Here is a 22,280-nt window from a genome sequence, read left to right as displayed (position 1 = left end):
TTATTTATTAAATAATACATAATAGTAGATATACTACCATAATATGTTCTGTTTATTTATTATCAGATAGTATATAATACGTATGTAGGTATTTAAATACATAATATATAATTCATGCATCTATATAATATATAATACATAACAATGTAGGATTATGATTAATATATTTTATAACAAGATTACATAACAATAATGATGTGATATTACACATTGTATGCCTTGGTTCATGACACAATCTCACCATAGGTGCCTTTGAGAAGTATTTATGTATTAAAATTAATATTATAAGAAACAGTTGTGAACCTATCACCCAGCATCAGAACAGGACTATTGACAGTGACATACTGTGTCCTAACCTGCACTTGGCCTCTTCTCACAGGAAGTAACCAGCATCCTGATTCCTGGCTTACCCTTGCCTTGTGTTACTTTCACACACACAACACTTAAGATCAGTAAAAACAAATGAACTGCAGGTACATGCAGCGAAGTGGATGAATCACACACTCTATGTTAAATTGAAACATAAGCCCTAGAAGGTAGGCGATAGTGTGCTATGCTTTTAACTGTGTATATATATGTCAACTAAACTCACTGAATTAAGAACTACAGCTAGAGTCCAGGTGGGAGAGGGACAGATAAAAGATGAGGTGAGAAGATTTGCTGCAGTTGAGCGAGTTCCTTTCCAGTGACATGTCATTCTCTCTGAAGCAGGAGGGAAGACCATCTGCTGGGAGTCAGGGAAGAGACAGAGGGAAGCTTAGAGGTGTGCAGAGAGCAGAGAATGTTGACACCACTGAGTGATAAGTGGGGAAATGTGCTCACTAGAGAAATCCTGGAGAATTGCCTGGCAGTGGCAACACGGTGGGCATTGATTTGTAGTCTTAGAAACCTGTGCTGGGAGAGCCTGCTGCCTGCAGGGTCAGAACAAATAGAGCTGGGTGAACCGAGATGGAAGTCGGCCTGGTGAGGAACTGAAAAGGTCAAGGCTCAAGGGGGTTTTGTTTGTCATAAAGAGAGTGCTGACTGTGGATGCAGAGCTGGAAGGTGGGGTAGTGGAAGTAAGAGGAATGTGGACAGGCAGGAAAGCAGAGGAGTCAGTGCATGATGCCTTAGTGAGGGAGAATGAGGGCCAACGAGGCTGGTGGAGAAGCAGCTGGATGGCTAGAGGTGGGCACTTAAAAGAGAGAGGCTAGACCTGGGTTGGAGACACACCCGGGTATGAGCCCGTGGGTAGGGTGAATGGGGGGTGGCTGGCTCAGGCTGACGGTGAAGAAGACCCTAAAATGAACATACTGGGTGGTGGAGGGAGAATGAACTTTGACGTCTTGATGGTAGGAGGCGAGGCAATACAGAGCTGGTGGTCCAGGTGCTCCTGACTGAGGCAGATGAGCAGGGAGGCCAGGGTGGCAGGCACTGCTAGGAAAGGATCTGGGTTTTCCAGGTGCTCCCAGGAGAGTAGGAGCAATCATCTGAAAGGGGAAAGTGAGCACAAGGAGGCAAACCCAGGCTCCTTATCAAACGGGGGGTGTGAGGGGACAAAGTGTCAACTCCAGAGATGGTTACCCAGGAAGCACGGACCACGGGTGAAGTGAGGGGACACTCAGAAAAGAGAGGGAGAAGAGTCTTCTGGGTGTAGGGGAAAGAGAGGCCCCAGGACAAAGTAGCACAGGGGCACAGTGATGAGGATGGACTGGCTCTATGGTGACACTGCAGGGCTGGCTGGATCTTTGTCCTGAGGGCTTAATTTGGGGGGGCTGCTGGCCTCACGAGGACACCCCTCTCAGCAGCCTGGACAGACGCTCCCGTTCTTGAGAGCTGTGTGGCCAACACTGTTCTCGGAGGGGCTCTGCCTGCATCTTCTATCAGACTTTCCTGCCCAGCCCCCGTCCGCCAGCGAGGGAACCTGGGCCTTGCAGCTGTTTCCTGTGGAGGGAGACAGGCTCCTTGGAGAAGCAGGCTGATCTTACTTTTCTCCGTAACCCAGGTCCTAGCAAATCTCCAGTGTGGCCCATTCAGAGGCTCAGATACTTAATAAATTAACTTAAAGCAGTAGAATAGCAGAGCTGGAGGAAGTGACCACTGAGCTCACAGAATTCACTGCCCACACCCCCATTCTACAGATGAGGAAACAGAGACCAAGCGGTGAAGCAGCCTTGGCCAAGTTCACGCTGCTCCTTAATGCTGGCCTGTGTCGGGCATGCCAAGTGATGAGCTGCAGTGAAAGGCCTGAGAGGGGGCTCTGGGGCCAGACAGCTTGGGTTCAAGTCCCAGGTCTGCCATTTACTAGCTGTGTGATTAATGACTGTCCTTCCTGTAAAGTGCCACCTCATTGTGTTGTTGTGAACACAGAGTTCCTGGAACAGCAGGACAGAGTTCTGTAAGGGTTTGCTGTTGCTTTGTTTACTATTATTATCACCAAGTGAACCCTGAAATGAAGAACAAAGACAGCAAGAATTTTTATTTTAAAGGATTTTAAAATCCGATGATGAATGTTTGATTTAGTCTATTCAAGTCTGCATTTGACCCTTATTAACAACTACACAATGGATGACTTTTGAGGAAATGTTGCTTCATGTCTTTAATTCTCACTAACGACACAGGCTATTCAACAGGAAGCAGCTTTTTTCCAGGAAGAGGGACAAAAAGTTAACAAAATCTCGGTACCTCTCGGTCCCCAGTGAATTGGTTGTGACCTGTCAACCCAACTCTGGGGAACTGCCCGCTCCTCCTGGGCTTGCTGCACTGCCCCGCGGCATCCAGGGGGCGCTGTACGCCCACACGAATCCAGTCTCTTGGTTCATATCTTTGCTTCAGATCCCTCAAGGACTGCCCATGCCCCAGGGCCCCATCTGCCCCGCCAGCCTCGCCTGCTGGACTCCAGGACACCATCCTGGGTCTCAACCATCCTCTCCTCCTATGCCCGCCCCACTACTCTTCACTTTGTCCTTCAAATGTGGGCTCCTGTGGCTCTCCACCCAGCAGGGGTCTCCCTATCCTCCACCTCGGGTAACTGCATCGTCCTGCACGGTGCGGTGCGTAGCAAACCCATGTGGAGTCAGGAAGAATACAGAACAACAGGTGCTCAGAGGGGCTGCCTTTCCCACTGCAGGGGCCCTTGAGAGTTTTCTCCCGGCTGGTTATTCACAGGCGCTGAAGCTGTAGAATCTCGATCTCACCAATTTAAAGGGCATCATCACTAATTACAAAAGCAATCATTTTTTCAGTAGCAAAAGGACAAAAGACTTTGTGCCCCGCACCTCCAACTTTCTTCCTCCGCCTTCAGAGGTGATTCTCACTCTCTGGGCAAGGGTAGAAAGCAACACACAGAATATTATTTTTCAATGTTTTCTTTCCCACTATGAAGATTGCTTTCCCAGAACCGATGAAGGCAAGGATGGTTTGGCTTCCCTGCACTGAGGATTCAGAGAAGCAGGGGGGGAGGGGAGTGGGGAGATAATTCAGCATTATTGAACCAAACCGAGACATTAAAAGTTTCTATTCTAAACAGAAAGAAAGCAGGATGCTATACAAACAGGAAACCATAGTTGGAAATGCAATAACGAGTTACAAGACAATAAACATGAAGATGGAAAAAAGAAAAAGTACATCAAAATACAAAAAGGTGGTAATGGGAGACGGTAGCATGAAAAGATAGATTTTTTTCTCTTTCTTTCTTTTTTTTTTCTCATTATTCTTAGGATGTGTTGGAGCCTACGTGATTATCAGTCTAAAGGAAATAGATATAGTAATGAGTTGATATACTTGAAAAAATAGATAACCACAAATCGAAAGCATACAATAGAGTCGCAAAAAAAAAAAAAAAGAAACAAGCTCAAAATTGCTTAAAGACTTAAACATTAGACAAGACGCTATAAATCTCTCAGAAGAAAACATATGCAAAATATTATTTGATATATATCTCACCAATGTTTTCCTAGGGCAATACACCCAAGCAACAGAAATAAAATACAAAATAGACAAATGGGACCTAATTACACTTATCAGCTTTTTCACAGCAACAGAAACCATAAGCAAAACAAAAAGACAACCTATGGAATGGGAGAAAATTTTTGCAAAAGATGAGACTGAACATGGCTTAAATTCTAGACTATATAAATAGTTCATACAACTTAGTAAGAAAAAAAAATAAACAACCCAATCCAAAAATGGGCAGAACAACTAAACAAGCAATTCTCCAATGAAGATATACAAATGGCCAATAGGGATATGAATAAAAGGTTCAATATTGCTAATTATCAGAGAAATGCAAATCAAAACTACAATAAGTTATCATCTCACACTAGTCAGAATGGCCACCATTCAAACATCCACAAACCACAAATGCTGGAGAGGCTGTGGAGAAAAGGGAACCCTCCTACATTGTTGGTGGGAATGTAGTTTGGTGCAGCCACTGTGGAAAAGAGTATGGTGAGTCCTCAAAAGACTAAAAAAAGACTTATCATTTGATCCAGCAATCCCATTCCTGGGCATATATCCAGAGGGAGCCTTAATTCCAATATATACCTGCACCCCAATGTTCACAGCAGCATTGCTTACAATGGCCAAGACATAGAAACAAACTAAACACCCACAGACAGATGATTGGATAAAGATGTAGAATTTAGATATAGAAGAATATTACTCAGTCATAACAAAGAAGGAAATAATGCCATTTACATCAACATGGATGGACCTGGAGATTATCACACTAAAGTGAAATAACTCAGAGAAAGACAAGTATCATATGATATCACTTGTATGTGGAATTTTTAAAAATGATACAAATGAACTTATTTACAATACAAAAACACACTCACAGACTTAGAAAACTAACAGGAGTTTGGGATTAACAATTACAAACTACTATATGTAAAATAGACAAACAACAAAGATTCACTGCAGAACACAGGGGAAAATATTCAGTATCTTGCAACCTTTAATGGAAAAGAACCTGAAAAAGAATAGACTATGTATATGTACAACTGAATCACTATGCTGTATACCTGAAACTAACAAAACAGCTGTATATCTGAAACTAACAAAACATTGTAAATCAACCACATTTCAATTAAAGAAAAAGATAAGTTCTAAATACCTTTATTCAAAGAAAATCTTCAACTCTTACCTCTTACGGAAAGTAAAATGGGAAGCTTGAGCAGGACCAAATTATACTGAATGAGAGGTTACATACCTTCTCCAGCACGTGGCCCATGCTACACACACATCGTGTTTTCCTTCAGGTAAGAATGGCCCTTACTGCCCAGGGAGCGAGTCCTCCTTAGACAAGGCCTGTGTGGCAGTAGCCTTCTTGTCACCGCTCCATCTCACCAGGAGGCCAGGATTTTCAGAGCGGAGGGAACACATATCTCATACACTTCAGATCTATTTCCTGAGAAAAAATATGGAAAGACCAAATTCACCTGCAGTGCGGGAAACATGAGCAGGACCCCTTAGCAGACCGACAAGCCCGAAGCAAGATGGCCTGATGTTCACATCAGAACCAGAACAACAACCGTCTGGCCCCAGTTAAACGATCACCATCTCCCCTGCAATGAACGGTTGGTACTCAGTGTCAGGGATGTTTCTGTTGAGACTTGAGAGATCAAAAAAGTCAGACCAGTGAATCCGGACCTGGTGGATGTCCAGGCTCTGCCAATGGTAGAGGCGGCCCCAAGGGGGTATCACCAGCACCGATTCCTCCATTTTCAGCAGGGTCTTCAGGAGGAAGGCGATGTGGATACAGACGCTCCTATGGAGGCTGAAGCCCTCTGGAGGGTTGACGTCACACAGAAGGTACCTGGCAGGGAGCAAAGGAGAGCGGGTCTTCAGGGCCAAGCCTCTGCACAGGAATCCCGGCTTAGATAGAACAGATACAACGGGAATCCCTGCACAGCCCATGGCCTACAATCCAGACACATTCAGCAGCTTCTGGTTTGTATAGTGGAGGCACTGCCCACCCGTCTCCATGTGGCCAATTACTTCGAGTCCGGGAGCACATGCAGAAGACATCTTGGCATCTGTCTAACAACGCTAAGTACCTGACTAGTACCTGAGCACACGTTCTCCAGGGGCTCTCAAGCTTCTTGGCCTACAGACCCCTGTACACTCTTAATTACTGAGGACTCCAAAAGGCTGCTGTTTATGTGGGTTAAATCTATCAATAGTTCCTGTGTTAGAACTCAAATAAGAACTTTAAAAAATGCTTATGATTTCACTTAAAAATAATAACAACCTACTACATGTTACCATTAATACTCTTAAGCAAAAAATAAGTATATTTTTCTAAACAAAAATCATTAATGAGAAGAAGAGCAGTGATTTTAATTTCTGCAAAACTCTTTTGGACTGGTGAGTTCTGAATTCTATCTGCCTCTAAATTCCCTGTTTTGTGATATCACAGACCAGGTTTTCCCTGGAAATCCCCACAGGAAACTCGGGAGTGCAAGAGTGTGCAAAAGGCAGGTGACATACCGGCGTTTCTATGAAAATAGTCTTGCATCTCAGGGGCCTCAGACACACTTTGATAACTGCTGCCCTACCCTAGGCGAGACTCTCCTACACAAGAGCCAGGCAAGGGTCCTGGCTTCTTTAATGAGTTACCGCAGCCACACTCCTCCCTTCTCTGTGTTAATGTTCCCACAACCTCCATTACCGCAGATGAAGATGCAATCCTCAACTGGGGCCTCTAATCCCAGAAGACTGCCAACTTTGAGAGGGAAGGCCCATCTACCATCCCTACACCCCGCACAGTCTATTTTGAGTCAAGCCCTAGATAACTGCTAATCGGCAATGACCCTTGTCTTATTCCTGAGTTTTACCGAAGGAGCCAACATCTGGATGGAACTGAAATTTCCCTGCAGATAAACAAGGCTGATAAACCACCCCATTCAAACATCTGATTCTGGGGCTCTTCAAAACCCGGATAAGGCCCCGCTTCATAAAAGTCAGGTCCTCCGCCTGCTCTTCCCGGGGGTTCTGGGAGGCCGCGGCCAAGCAGGGCTACCCGGACTCGCGGTCCCAGCCCCAGTGCCCAAGGGGGAGGAAAGCCCGAGGCTGTGCCCCAGCCCTGTCCTCCCCGCCCCAACCCGCTCCCTGGCACCACAGCGCCTCCCCGGCAGCCACACCAACCCGGATCCCACCCCGGTCCATGTCCACTGGCCCCGCCAACGGCGCGGCCGTACGTTTACCGTCTGTGGGACGCCGCCCCAGACAGGATGTCGGCCGCCGACTGACCAGGCAAGAACTAGTCGCCCAGGCGAGCAAGCCGCCAGCCCCAGCAGCAAGCACCGCCATGGTCCCGGGTAGCTGCACACTTCCGGAGCCCGCTGCCCGCCCCAGAAGCTCACACCAGCCCGCGCAGAGCGCGGCGCATGTAGCCATGGCAACGCCGCGGGGCCCTCCTCTAGCGCTTGCGTCTGTGTCCTCCCGAGGCTAGACGTGAGAGGGCAGAAATTGCGGAGCCAATGGGAGCCAGGGCTCGGCCAGGACGGGGGCTTGGGGGAGGCTTATGGGGCAGCTGGGCGGGGCCGGGGCGGGCGGTGCCGAGCAGACGTCCTCACCTGCAGCTGGCGCCGGCCGGATGCTGGGGCGGTGCTGCCACCAATGGGCGGGGCTGCGGGGCGGTGGGGCAGCGGGGCGGGGGCACCCTCACCTGTCCGTGTGTGTGGCTCAGCCTGGGCTCCGCGGCCTCCCCTTGCACCGGACGTGGACCCAGGCTGCCGTTGGGCAAGATAGAGGACTGAGCCAAGGCACAAACGGCTGGCCAGGTAGGGCACCTGAAGTGCAGATCCTCCAGGCCCGCTGCCGGCCTTGAATTCACGCTGCTGGGCAGTTTCCAAGGAGACGGGATCTGTCCTAAGAGGGGAGATAGTGCAGGGGTGCCAGATGCCGGGTTAGGTGCGGTCTTACAGGCTAGCCACGGTGAGAGTGTTCAGAGAAGCCCCTGTGTTGGCGGGGCTAGGAATTTGGGGTATGGGGTGGGGATTGTGTGTGCCATGCTCTGTGGTCTCCCCAAGAACTCTCACCCCCAAGCAAGGGACCCTGCTCCCTCCACCATTCACTGCACCCCCTGCCTTCCCCAGCACCACTACCCCTGCCCCCAGAGTGTCCCATGACCTCTCCCCACACCGGGCACCGTCCCTGTTACAGGTACTGAGGTCCTGGTGGTTCCAGCCCGAGGGTGGGGGCTGTATCTGACCAGTTAGGATGCCTGGAGCTTTGTATGAAACCTCAGAGCATAATGCAGGCGTGCACAGAGGCCCCTCAAACAGGATTCCCTGAATGGCCCTCCCACCACGGACCCACAGCGCAGCTGCCACACCAGGCCAACCCTGCTGGAAGACCGCTGGTCCCTCTCATCCTGTTCCTGATCAAGAGTGCACCGGCCACACTGCTGGGTACTTAGGGGGCCTTAGAAGAGCAGCTGGTATTTTCATGGGCAAATATTTGCTCTTTTGGGAAGATTTCAGTGCAAAGGGATGTAGGATATGCTTTTTCTGTTGCCCTGAAACTGGTGACTAGGATGCAAACTTAAGTCAAAACAGGTTTTAGAGAGAGCTGCAAAATATCTAACCCAAAGATCACTGTTCCCCAGCAAAGGCAACACCACCTGGCCGGTGGGGTCCTTGTCCCTCATTCTGGAGGTTGGGGTTTGCACCCTCCAGCTGGGACAGAGCCCGAAACAGCTCTGAACACGCTCCAACAGGCTTTCCCAGCAAAAACGGCCTTTATTTTGAATCTGGGTGAAGGAACCAGCTGAGACATCTGAGTAAATCTTCCTGGGTGTAACCAGGCCTTTTATGCTGAATGAAAGAGCGGCTCTCCACATGCTAACTTCTTAGAACTGAATGTGTGTCAAAACCTTCATGCATGTAGCATGTTGGGAACAGCGTTTCATGGTGAGGGGAACTATATAACTTACATGTGTATGGGGAAGCCCTCACTCCAACCGGCTTTTCCTGCGCACACTGCCTTTATTTCGAAATTGGCTGTTGCTGAGAAATCTTGGTAAGCTTTCCTAGGTGTAACCATGCCCATTATGCTGGACGAAAGAGCGGCTCTACACTTGTTCACATCTCAGAAATGAATGTGTGTTGAAGCCGTCATTCATGTAGCGTGTTGGGAACACAGTTTCGTGGTGAGAAGAACTATGTAAATTACATGTCTATGATGAAGCAATTGCTCGAAATGGGTATTCCAGCGCATACTTCCTTTATTTCGAAACTGGCTTCTCAGAAGACCTGTGGTCTCCAATGCAGGTCTGTCTCCAAGCTCTGCGCCAGCATGGTGACTCTGCTCCCCCTGTATATTCTGGGAGGTCTAGGGGTCCTCCATGGCCCTTCCACCATTGTTTCTTTTGGAAATACCCCACAGATGAAATGGGCCTGAGAACAGGAGAGCTGGATGCCAGCAGCCACTGCCCAGTTTGTGGCTCCTGGGAGGGGCATCTCCTCTCTGTGGGCTCTGATCTCCCCTACCCTCTCCCCTACCCCCACCCCTCTCCTCCTGCATTTCCCGATTGATCCCTGGATAATGGTCCATACCAGGAATGACCTGGGAGAGGTTTTATGAGTCTTTAAGGGAAAAAAAAAAGAAATCTTTAAACAAATTACTGAAAGTAACTTCCAGCTTTCCCGGGAAAGCCCTCTTTCCAATGTTTAAGGCTAGTTGACAGGGTGTCAAATTGCCTAACCACTCACATCTGAGCAACTGCTAACTCTTTCCAGTTCCCCGAAGCATCCACCTCTGGCAGCTTGGCCACAAGAGGGCAAGAAAGCTCTTTCCCCATGCCAGCTCCAGCGTGGCTTTGGAGGCAGTGGAGGCTGAGAGAAAGGGCCCCGCCCTGAAGTTTGGGGGGCCTCCAGCCACAGCCAGAGGAGCAGGAGTTTTCAGAGTGCCCCAGGAGGGAAACCAGGCAAGGCTGCCTGGCCCAAGTCTTCCCTGCCCAGAGAGCCCCATGAACTGCTTTGGGCCCCACTCCCCATTTGGGCCCCCTGCAAAAAGTTACCACGGGATCCACACCTGAGAAGGCAGAAGGATGGCCCTTTGGCCTGGGGTCCCAGCAGGTGTGTCCTGTGATACCTGTGGCCACATATCTTCCTTGTCTCTCCAGGTCAGTGAAGGGTCTGTGCTGGGCACCTTGGCGCTCAGGAACATGGGAACAACTCTAAACTCAGAAGGACAGAGAGACTCTGCCTGGAAGCAAGGATTCCAGGGAGACGCCTTGCCCAGAACTGGGGGACTGTGTGCTGAGTAGACCACTGGAGGCAATGTGGGGCTGTGGGGTCCTCATCAGAGAAGGGAGCAGGTGTGCTTTCCGGGGGTGGAGCCCTGCTTTGTCCAGTCATGTCCTTGTGTAAGACTCATTTACAAACACCTTCCAGTCCACCTAGGGGTGGCCTCAGAGTTGGGGGTAGAGGAGGAGAGTGAAGGGTGCAGACTTAGGGCCCCCTGACCCACCCAGGGAGCCAAGGGTCAGTGGGAACATCATGGGAGTCTAGTGCAGGGGTGGAGGACGAGAACTAAGAACATGCCAAGTCATGCAATAAAGTGACCTGTGATCACGAGACACAGGTGGCTGTACACCAAAGGAGGGAGATAGAAATTTAGACCCAAGCTCTGAGAACCTTGAGAGGGGCTGGAGGGTCCCAGGAGCCCTGAGGAACAGCTCTTCTAGGGGCACAGATATCCCAATAAACACATTTCTCATGGATGCTTTTAGGGGTGCAGAGTGAGTTACCAGGATCCTAAAACTAGTATGGAATCCCACCCCCTTGTTCATCACGATTCCTGGCAATAAATTGCTGTCATTTGTTCCTGGACATGCACAGGGGAGGTGACTGCTGTGGTGGTCACTGCAGGACTAGAATATTCTGGTGTGGGCTCTGTGACCACAGAAACCCAGGGGGATTTCTTAACGGGAGCACCTGGAGTCCATGCCTGCAAGGACCACCCTCATGGGATGGCCAATGATCCCGTGGTACCCAGGTCACCAAGTGACGAATTTGTGAGGTTGCCTGGGGTAACCTGGGGACATGTAGGTTTCTGTGGTCAGCACTTGGGCCCAGCACTGCGGGATGGTCTGCACAAAGAGGGGCCTGCCCTCCTGATGATGGCTTCTAACACCTGCAGGGAAACTGCTCCCTGGGCGCCTGGAGGTCCATATTGAGAGCGTCCTGCCAGCCATGAGGGATCACCTTCCCCTGATGCAGAGGCAGACCTCTCCCCCTTGAGGCCCAGGGGACACCTGGCTCAGGTCCCAACTGTGTGCCCTGGACACACAGAGCCCCAGATCTCTGGCACAGACTGGGGTGTGGTTGTGTCGGGGCAGAAAAGGCCCAGGTAAGGGGCTCATTCAGGGACAGAGGCCACTCTGCAGGGATACTGGACCTGGCAGCAATACACTGCTTCAGAACTTACCTGGGCTGGGTTTCCAAGCTGTGGGATGGAAGGGCCTCTCCTTCCTGCGGTGCAGTGGGGGGAACAAGATCCATCATCAATATCAGCCCTGAAAATGGAGGCTGCACTACATCCATTCCTGGAAAGAAAAATCAGGCCCCTCCAGTCCAGGTGACTCAGAAAGTCAGTCAGCAATGTTCGGGGCCCCCAGTTTAGGCTTTGAATTAGAGCTGAGCGGCTCAGGAGGCCAGATCCCTGTCCGTGGATCCAGGAGTAGGCTTTCTGCTGGGGGACAGGATCCTCACAAACACCTGTGTCTTTGTGGGACTTTCCCCTCTGACCAGCTGGGAGGCAGGGTGCAGTTGTGGGAAATGGTGTTTCCATGAGCAGAGGGCCAGCAAGTGGTGGGGGCACAGAAGACTGTGAGAATGAGTCCCGCAAAATTTCTGGAATCAAAAAACTGGCAAATGTGAAAAAGTGCATAATTTGTTTTATCGAACAGGCTGCTTATGTACGTTTGGAGGGCCAGGTTCAAAGACTCTGCATCCATCCAGGACAATAGCATCAAGAGAAGAACAGACAGAGCAGAAGGAGACCTGGGGTTTCCCCCAGGAATGAGGTGGAACAGGGATTTCTGCAGATTTGCAAGGCGTCCCCTACCACTGAGCATGGGGTTACAACCCCACGTGACCACCGTCGTGTTTGGCTTGGGCTCTGGATCTGGCCTGCTCATTTATTCTTCCAGCTGAGTTCCAGAAACTCAGAGGGTGGACTTTGAGGGGCTGCGTTTGGAACCTAGTGAGGAGCTGGATGGTCCTTTATATTGAGTCCCTTCAGCCTAATCACCGTAGCTGACTCCCAACACCCCCCAGGCACCCAGGGTGGCTGTGGAGGGAGAGAAAGCCTGGCAGGCGACCTAGGGGTCCCACTGCTCTGTCCCTCCCTTGTCTTCATTCCCTTTCACCCCAGAAGGTGTGATTGTCTCGTGTCATGGTGGCCACCGTAGTGTCCCTCCCAGTAATCTCTCTTCTCCATCAGGTGGGGTTCCCAACCCCACTCAGCCTTCTCTCTGCATGGATGCTGAAGGACCAGGACCACCTGAATTTCTGAGCTTGAGCAGTAAGGTGGAAAAAAAGAAACCAATGGAAACAAAGAAACAAGTTATTGTGGCAAAACTGCCCACCACAGAGAAGCTGCCCTGAGTTGAAGGGAGGGTGTGGGCATGCCCATTTGTTTCCTGTCTCCCAGTGCTCTTAGCTTTCTTATTGCAGACCTGCATGGTTACAACAAAATGATCTGCAAAACTGAAAATATTTACTCTCTCGCTTTTACAGAAAAGGCTGGCCAGCCTCTGGGCCGGTACCAGGCAAGTGATTGGAGTCCCTTTCCAGTTTGGAAACATCTGGGCAGGCCCAGGTTTGCAAAAGTCTTTAAGAGTAGTTACGGAGTTTTGCTTCTAAAATTCTTTACGGCTGTATATACTTCTGAGATGCGGTTGTGCTGTGTAATTCTGAGCCGGGATTTTCTCAAACTGTTTCTCACTTCTTATACCAGACATTCCTAAATTCCAAGGGGAACTGTATATTAAGGAAGCCATGGAATTTAGGAAAAGGATACAGATCTCATTTCCTTTTAAGCATCAGTGTACCTCCATCATGGCAGTATTGGTTATGAGTTATTGATAGGGGAATTAAATAGTAACCAAATTAATAGAAAATAGGGGATTTTAGGTACACAGGTTCATCTTTTCAACATTTTTTGTAATATTTGCAGTTTAAGATGGCCATTCCTGAGAAACAGGTAGCCTCTTAGAATGAAATAGCATTTCCTCTGAACCATAATTAATTTTTATTTCGTAGACAGCAGGAAGGGTAATCACACATCACACATTTGGGGACGTCAAAGAGAAAATGTAACTTTCTGGGAGCGCACTCCCCCATCTCCCCCTGCTCTTTTCACTGTCCCATTCTCCCTGGAAGGCTCTTTCTTATCTTCTTCTCATGGCTCCAGTAACTCTTTCTTCCTCCTCATCCCTCAGCTGGTAAGGTTACTTTTCTACTTTGAACAAGCAAACAAGCCAACAGAAGAGAAGTTTCACAAGCAACTCCCAGCACATCCGCTCACCTAGTGTTGTCTGTGACCTCACTCTCGGTGCCCCACCTCTTATTACAGGTAACATCGAAAGCCAATTCCTCGAAAAGTCCCCAGGGCCCCATCCCTCCCATCTTCTCTGGGTTGTCACTCCCAAAACCATCCTCTCTTTCACTACCTCATCTATTTTGTTCTCCTGCTAGTTGGCTCCCATCAGTATATAAACGTCCATCTTCTTAAAAGAAACAAACAGCACTCCTTGACCCTAATTCACCCCCACCAATTGCCACCCTGTGTCTTTGCAGCAAATATTTAAGGAGTTGTTTAAACTCACTGTCTGCATCTTCTCTTGAGACATCCCCTTTTACACCCACTCTGGCTCTTCCCCTGATCCCTCGCTCTATGGAAACTGCTCTGTCAAGGCCATCAGTGACCACACGTTGCTAAATATAGCGGTCAATTTTCAGTCCTCATCATGCGTAGACCCTCGGCAGCATTTGACCCAGCTCTTCCATCCCTCCTCCCCCGTGTTCCTGCTTAACTTAAACTCCAGCCCATCGCTCTGTCTGTTTTCTGCTTTTGGTCTACTGGCTGGTCCTTTGCCAATGTCTCCTCTTTTTCCCAAACATACACTGTGGGTGTGCCCCAGGGTTGGCTCCTGGGCCTCTCATCTCTCTCTCTGCTATTCTTTTGGTGGAAGCAACCCAGCCTTGGAAATTGGCATGCCATCAATTTCTCGATTTCTCCAAAACTCCCTGATTTGCCCTTTCCATCTGGACCTTTATCCCTGAGACTCACATTCTTTTTCTTTCATTAATCTTGCTTTCACATTCATACATATGTTCTACTATGTAATTACTTTTCCAAATTTTGTATCAGTAAATATATATATCATGTAAAATGCTCAAATCTGTATTATTTCCACTAAGATGCTTATTCTACCTTAGAACCTTTCTGCATTTCTGTATTTATGTGAAAAAAGCAAATAGCATTTCTACAAGCCTTATAGTTAAACAGTGTGTTTGTTTGGGGCTATTATGTAACATGAAATAATGATACATTAACATAGTCCTTTTTCATTTATTTTTATGTAACACCAAGATGAGGTTTTTGCACTGAACACTGGTTTTATTGAAATTTTACCTACGTTATGGACAGTCAGTTTATGTGAAAGCCCTCATTTCTCCCCTTTCTGATATATTTTCCATTTGGCTATATATAACATATACCTTGGCATGAAACAAACTTCCCAAATCATTCACATAATACAATTAATACATTTAAATTATATTTTTTAAATGTTAAAAAGAAAAAGAAAACAGACTCCTCTACCTATTAGGCATTTCTGTGGCAATATGTAATACACACCTTAACCATGACATTGAAGAACTGAGCTGATACCAGCCCCTTTCCACCTGCTCAGCCCCACCTTGTCCCATCCCTTGTGGATGGAGAGGACATCCCTCCCATTGTCCAGGTCCAGATGTTTTAACAATGTTCTTTCTGTCTTTCTCTTACACACACAGACAGCAAATCCAGCTTGTTAGAAAATTCTGGGTATTCTGTCTTCATTAACCACCTGCTCCCTGCTCCCCGCCCTCCTAAGAGCCACCTTCAGCCCTTCCTGGACACCAATAGCCTCCTGTTTCCATCTTTGCTTTCCTACAATCTCTCATCCACACAGAGTCAGCGGGAGCCTGCAAAAGCATACATTGATGGGGTGGGTTTATTTCAGTGGTAGGGCGCATGCTTAGCATGCAAGAGATCCTGGGTTCAAAAATGATTATAAATCAATAAAAAATGTTAAAAAAAAAAAAGAGATCCTGGGTTCAATCCCCAGCACCTTCATTAAAATAAATAAATTACCTCCCACAAAAAAACACAAACACAAAAGCTTAAGTTGGACTATATCACCCCTCCCCTCAAAACTCACTAAACGGGTCATCATTTCATTAGGAGCCAAAGTCGTCACAAAAGCCTCAGGACCCGGCGTGCTCTGCCTCTCTGCCCACACTCTCCCCCTCACTCAGGGGGCCTCTGGCTCCGGCTCTTCCTTCTTCCTCCGGATCTATTCTGCTTCAAGTTCATTACTCCGTGAGATCTGCCAGGATTGCCTTATTCCCTCCTGCCTGCATCCCACCCCACCGCCATCACCGGAGTTTGCTCATATCACTCTTTTTTTTTTTTAATTTTTCCAAGCTCTTACTACCCCCAACATGCTGCCTGTTTCCTCTACTAAAACTCTGAGCCCCCAGTGATGGGGAGTCATGTCTATTTTGTTGACTGATAAAGCCCGAGAACCTTGTGAATTGGTCTAGTTAGGAGATTCCCGTACGTAGTAGGAGCTTATACACATTTGCTGAATGACTGTAGATGCCCTGGTCCAATCCGATGGAGCACTTCTGTGTCCTGCTCAAAGAATAACTGTCCTTTCCACCTGAGAGGGGGTGACAACTTCCTTGGTGATCAAAGGCAACATCTTTTTGCTTTATGCTGTTAACCTTAGGCGGGGAGACTGGGGGATCTTCATATATATTTTTAAATTTGGTTCACTCTGCAGTTTGTCTTTGGTCTCTGTATAATTTTGAAAAACTCTTTATGAGTGATCATTCTTCCATCAGATTGAACAGGGTCCAGGGGGAAGGACCAAGCCTGTCCCATCGGCCATCCTATGTGTCATGTCCTGGGACCCAGTGGATGCTCAGCACGTAAGTGAACAGACTGGAGTGAGTGAAGAAATGGGAGCATCTCCTTATTGTGGTGGCTGCTCTCTGTCAGATGCCTTGAGATTTGAGGAAGGGTTTACAAGTGCGGAGAGGGGAGATCAGGTCCTCTGTGCTCTTCCTGAGTGCCCTGGCTTTACCCATTCCCCCAGCCCACTCTGGGCAGATAAGTTGAGGAGCTGGGCCACCGGAGGTTGTGCTGATCAATAATACACCTTCACCCCAAGTCCGGGGGGTAGGGAACCCTGGTTGTAGTCCCTGGAGTCAGGTCCTTGGAGGAATTCCTCACTGAACTATGTTTTGGACCTTTTATTTTTCTCTATAACCTCCAGCTGAAGAAGATTGTCTTAGACACATGGAAGCTGAGGACGCCTACTGTCCCCTCGGAACCCAGGTGGGGCTGGGAGTCTGCTGTTTGTATAGCCGGTGGGCTCGTGTTGCTTTGGGCATCCCTGTGTCTGAATTCCTGCAGTACACTCGGTGGTAAGGAAGGGGTGCCTGGCAGGGAGGGAAGTGGGTCGGGAGACTGCACAGCTGGGGAGATGTTAACCTGGGGTGTGCAGGAGCCTGCTGATGCATGGCATCTCGGTTCAGGGAACTCTTCACGCTCAGAGGGGTTCCCACTCCCGCAGGGGCCATTTGATCAGGGTGCTGGGCTGTCAGGGGACCGCAGGGGTCCCAGTGAGGATTACAGTGCCTTCAGGCAATGGGAAATGAGGGGTCCAGCAGCACTTGAATTAACTGTGCACCCAAACCCAGCCCCCACCTCTTTCAGCCTTTATCCTTATCTGCAAAACTGGAATTTTATTAACCATCCCGCGGGGTCGTTGATGGGCTAGGACAGACTAGACAGTCAAGAGCTGGAATTCTTCTGTCCCCTGATTGTTTTCCTTCTTTCTGACTATTTGCTCTCACAAGCTCAGTCTCTCTGTCTCTCTCTCTTTCACTTCTAACTTTCTCTCATGCTCTGGTTTCATTTGACTTCCAACCACCGCCCCTCGCCAATCCCCAGATGAGTGAACTTGATTTCTGTGTGTCAGTTCCAAATTCGCAGGAAAGATGCTCTGTCTCCCTCTGGATCTGTTGTCCAACCCATCAGTTGTGGCCAGATGAGGGAGTCCCTCTGGGACCAGTGGAGGGTCTCCGCCCAGCCCCCCAGCCACCACTTTGGGAGCACATATCTCTCCAAGGAGGAGGTACTGGCTGTGACCTTGTGTCAGTCAGTATGAATTTATGTCTCTTCTTGCCCCTCCTTCATCCTCCTAAACAAAGATGAAAATTAAACACTCCCGGGATTTGTGTCATGGAACACGCAGGGTGGGGGCTAAGGGGGCTGGAATCTCTGCTGCATTTAAGGGACTACAGTGAATCCCCAATGAGAGCCTGCAAAGGGAACACCACCACCCCCACCTGGCACTTATGGTGCTGAGTCTGCGTGATGTTGAGCTAGGCTTCTGACCACAGCTCAGGGGTCTGGTCTGACCAGTTAGCCTTTGAAACCAACCAGCTTTGGATTCCTCAATCCCTCCCTGAGGTTTTACCTGAACCACCAGCTTCTGCATCTCTGAAGACAGATGATGAGGACCCTTCACGTAAGCCGTTCGCACAGCCCTGTGCAGGCCTTTGTGCTGCACGGTCTGCCCGGCGAGATAACTGAGGTTGGTATTTTACTGATGTTAGAAATAGTCTGGTTTCCTTATGTACTGTTTCACTGAACAAGCAACAGAAGCCACCTCTCGCTGATAAAAGCAAAAAGGGACTTAATGAGAAGATGCTGGGAGGGTGTATGGATTGGCCAGGACCGGAGCCAACCCAGGAGCTGTAGGAGGTGTTAGGGAGCCCCAGGCACCAGGCCTGGCTGGGTGCTACCGGGCCCCCTGCCACCCCAGAAGGGACCCCTATCAACCCGACCCTCCACCTCACTCACTGCAGGTTCATATCACGGCAGGGCCAGGTCACACTGAAGCCACCAGCACACACCTCAATGGGGGAGTTGACACCGTCTCAGCTGAGGGCGTGCCCGGTGTGGGGAGAGGCCCAGTTAGAAGAAGGCGGTTCCCCTACTGTTCCGAGTTAAGGTGCAAGTCAGTGCCCATCACTCAGGAGAGCCAGGCTGGACGGACCTCATTGCGGTGACTAGGCCGTCTGAGTTCACTTAATACTTTCTATGTTTGAAGGCCCTGGAGGGAGAAAAAGTGAAGTTTCTAGAACTTATTTTGTGTTTCCCATGTACCAGGTGCGGTAAGCAAGCCACTTCAGACAAGACCCAGAGCAACCACGTTAATAGGCCACGGAGCAAATAGTGCAGTCAGGCCTCTGTGGACCCGAAACCCGTGTCCCCATCAGCTCAGTAGTTACCAGTGGAAACTGGGGGGATTTATGGGACTGTGTGCTCCTGTAGGGGCTGGGATGTGTGTGTTTAAATCCACATCTTCAGAAACTCTGCTAGAACCACAGCCACTTATTGCACGGAGGCAGAGGAGGGGAGGATTCCAGCCTTTGTTCCAGCTCGTGTGGAGCTCAGAAATTTCTCCTTCTGTCCTGAAAACAACACCAGAGCTGAGGGAGCTGCAATCCCACTGTACTTCTTAGATCCCAGAAAAATGAGGGGAAAATCTGCTCCCAACACAGAGAGGCAGCCAGGCAGGCTTGGCGAGTCACGGCTCCCAGGGCAGAACCCGCTTTTGTAACAACCCCCAGGGCAGTCAGATTTAACAGGTCCCTGAGGCCAGTGGAAATCTCAGCGTGGGGAAGTCCGAGTGTGACAACTCCAGGGGGCCAGTCAGAGGGGCCCCCTGCTCTTTTTCATGCATTTTACCTCCAGGACCGTGTCCTGTTCTCAGAATGAAGGCCTCAGAGGATAACTCCTCATGCTTCCTGCCTGGAAAGGGGAAAATAACTCTATTGAAATATACCCAAAACATTCTGTTTCATTTGGGGAAGTTGTTTTTTTAATGAGAAATTATTTTACCAGAGACTAACCAACCTGGGAGAAGGGAAATCCCTTCTGTCTCACCCAAATTGGGGTGGGGGGAAAGAGACACACTTGTGGAGGTCACAGCTCAGGGCATAGGCTCAATGAGAACTAATCACAGGACTACAGATGCCCTGCTCTGTCCTGCTCCCCCAACACCTTACCTCCATGTCAGTAGGGCCCCTGTGTAATAACAGGAATAAAACTAAAAGAAGTAAATGTCTCAGGAGTGTCAAGGGAAAACCCAAAGACAGCGGGGAGATGAAAACAAGGACACACAGGCTGTTTTAGCCTCTCACACCAATAGCTGTAGCAAACTACACACAGCCCATCCCAGTAGATAAACAGAAAACCTCACAGAAGAAATTATTTATTTTGGTTCTCTTACCCAGTGCATTCCATGGTGCATCCTCGCCTAGAATTGAGTGGAATCAAGTCCATCTCAGAAGGGACATAACTGAAGAGGGATGGCTTTCCAGACTCTGATGGGCAGAGAGAGCTGCAGCCTGGGTGAGAGCATGGTGAGGGGTGGGGTAGGGGGTGGGCTGCCTTCTTCCCCAAATAAGGAAACTTCCTGAGGCCAGCACAGGAGGGAGGGCCATGGTGTGGAAGCAGCCAGACTTCTTCCTGAGAACTGATGGGATGCCTCAAAGGGACCATTCAGGTACCAAAACTGGGCCGTGAGGGTGGGAGCCAGTCGGTCTGACTCAGAGCCCAGGACTGAGGTGGGCGTACAGCAGGCCGGTCTTACTTGGCCGGATCCATTTCACTTCTCCGAAGCCCTGTGTAAAACATGAAGCGTGGACGGCCTGGTGAGCACAGCTCTGCCCTCAAGACCTGTTTCAACTCCTCTCTTCCCGGAAAACAGCATCTCTGAGCCCGCCCTTGGTGACCTCAGAGAGATCACCCTAGTGGCCCAGGCTAGTGACCGGGAACATGTACCTTCCTGCAGCCAACCCCAGACGTCCACTGATGCATCATATACTGGCAAAGATGTGAGTTCCTGTGCATTGGTCTAACAGCAGAGACTCTGCCACAGGCCCAAGAGTTGGTGTGTGGGACATGCAGGGGTGCAGGAGTGTAGGCAGTGCAAAAGTGTAACTGGTGAAAAGGGTGCAGGGGCTGTGGAGGGCGCAGGAAGTTCAGGGGATGCGGGGGTGCAGGGGTGCAGAAGTGCAGGCAGTGCAGAAGTGCAGATAGTGGCAGGGGTGCAGAGGTGCAGGGAGTGTAGGGATGCAGGGAGGTGCTCATTCACGTGGCCAGGATTAGAAGGCAAGTGCACATCCTCGCAGTCAGCCTGACCCCGGGAGGCTAGTGCAATCGTTTGGGGCGGCGGAGGCGGCGGTGCGTGGGAGGCTGCCAGGGCAAGCCGGTCGATTTCTTCTCTTCCCTGCAGCTTGGCCTAGGGGGGCCTTGGCCGCTGGAGATTCGCCAGATGTTGGACTCCAGGTAAGCTTGCTCCTGGGAGGTGGGGCGGTTAGGTCAGGGGGCAGCGGCAGCGACAGGGGGGCGGAGCGCGGCTGCCTCTGGCGAACTGGTGGAATAGCTGCCTTCTCCCGGCTGCCGGGCCTGGGAGCGGCCTCTGCTGCCCCTGGTCACCGTACACGCCTGTCCCACTCAGCTTGCTGAGTCGGGACGGTGCCATTAATGTGCGGGGCCCACGGGGTTAGGGGGACTGCCGCGCGGAAACCGGTCAGTTCACTCAGCTCTCCCCCGCGGCGGAGCCAGTGGCAGCTTCTGCTGCCGTAGAGGCGGGACGCGGGTCTCCAGGTGAGCTTGCCCCTGGGAGGCGGCGGCGGCGGCTGCAGGGGGAGGCGGTCCGTTCCAGGGAGTAGCTCCATTTCTTCTGTCCCGCGCGGCCTGGCCTGAGGGCGACCTCTGCCGCCGGAGATTTGCCTGCCGTCCGACTCCAGGTGAGGTTGCACCTGGGAGATGGGTGCGGTGCAGTCAGGGGGCTGGTAAGGTGGTGGCTGCGGGGATAGGGAGGCTGCCCCGGGGTAGCTTGTGTATTAGCTCCCATGTCAGTGCCGCGTGGCCTGCAGGCGGCATCTGCTGCGCCAGGTCCCCGGACACCCCTGTCCCACTTTGCCTGCTGGGGGCGTGAGGCAGGGTAGTCAGGGTGCACGGGTGGCGGGGGTCGGGGGCCTGCAGCGGGGGAGCGGGCCCATTTGCTCCCATCTTCCCCGCGGCTTGTCCTGGGGGCGGTCTCTGTTGCCCTGGGTTACGGGACACGTGTATCCTAGTCGGCCTGACCCCGGGAGGCGGGCGTGGTACGTTGGGGGTGGTGGCAGCAGCGGCAGGTTTTCCCATGGAGCCGGTCCATTTGCTCCCATTTCCCCCCATGGTTTGCCCTGAGGGCGGTCTCTGTTGTCCCAAGTTCGCCGGACGTCCATCTCAAGGTCAGCCTGCTCCCTAGAGGAGGCCACCGTGAGGTCAGGGGTCAAGAGAGGTGGCTGCTGCGGGGGTAGGTGGCTGCCTTGGGGAGCTGGTGGATTGGCTCCCGTCTCCCCGATTGCCTGGTGTGGGAGTGGCCTCTCCTCCCCCAGATCACCAGACACACCTGTCCCATTCAACCTGCTGGGGGAGGGGTGCCCTTGGCGGTGCCTTTAAGGTGCGGGGGTGGCGACGGCGGGGGTAGAAGACCTGCAGCGCTGAGCCTGTCAATTTGCTCTCCTCTTCCCCGCTGCCAATCCTGGGGGCGTCCTCTGCTGCCCAAGAAGCCGGATGCCCGTCTCCAGGTCAGCTTGCTCCTGGGAGAAGGGCGCGATGCGGTCGAAGTGCAGAGGCAGCTGCGATGTCCGGCTGCCCCGCCTAATGGGGCCACTTCTTCTCCTATCCACTGACCTGGCCTGGGGATGGCCTCTCCCGCGCAAGATTCGCCTGACACCCCACACCCGGTCAGGTTGCTCCTGGGAGGTGGGCGCGGTGAGATCAGGTGTTGGAGAGGAGAGAGGGGCTGCCCCTGGCGAGGTGGAGGATAAGCTCCCATCTCTCTGGAGGCCTGATGTGGCCGACCCTCGTTCCCAGGTCACGTTTCTCCGGGTCATATTGCCCCGGGGTTGCGGTAGGGTGAGGGGGCGGCGGGGTGTTGGGGG

General features: G+C 50.8%; 2 long non-coding RNA genes across 3 annotated transcripts; both read left to right on the top strand.

Moving 5' to 3' along the window:
• Nucleotides 1-7,629: 7,629 nt before the first annotated feature.
• On the top strand, nt 7,630-19,690 carry LOC141579307 (uncharacterized). Of its 2 annotated transcripts, XR_012510460.1 has the most exons (7): nt 7,631-7,766; nt 12,732-12,813; nt 13,436-13,569; nt 16,110-16,196; nt 16,544-16,694; nt 17,746-17,869; nt 19,578-19,690. It is a non-coding gene; the product is annotated as an uncharacterized LOC141579307 (long non-coding RNA). The 2 variants fall into 2 exon arrangements; XR_012510459.1 differs by lacking the exon at nt 12,732-12,813 and having other exon boundaries at nt 7,630-7,766.
• Nucleotides 19,691-19,738: 48 nt separating this feature from the next.
• Nucleotides 19,739-22,211, top strand: LOC141579304 (uncharacterized). Its single transcript, XR_012510458.1, has 3 exons — nt 19,739-20,180; nt 20,582-20,634; nt 20,914-22,211. It is a non-coding gene; the product is annotated as an uncharacterized LOC141579304 (long non-coding RNA).
• Nucleotides 22,212-22,280: the final 69 nt, after the last annotated feature.

The sequence above is a fragment of the Camelus bactrianus genome, chromosome 2 (assembly GCF_048773025.1).
Source record: "Camelus bactrianus isolate YW-2024 breed Bactrian camel chromosome 2, ASM4877302v1, whole genome shotgun sequence".
Lineage (NCBI taxonomy): Eukaryota > Metazoa > Chordata > Mammalia > Artiodactyla > Camelidae > Camelus > Camelus bactrianus.
This window is presented reverse-complemented; position numbering and strand designations above follow the sequence as displayed.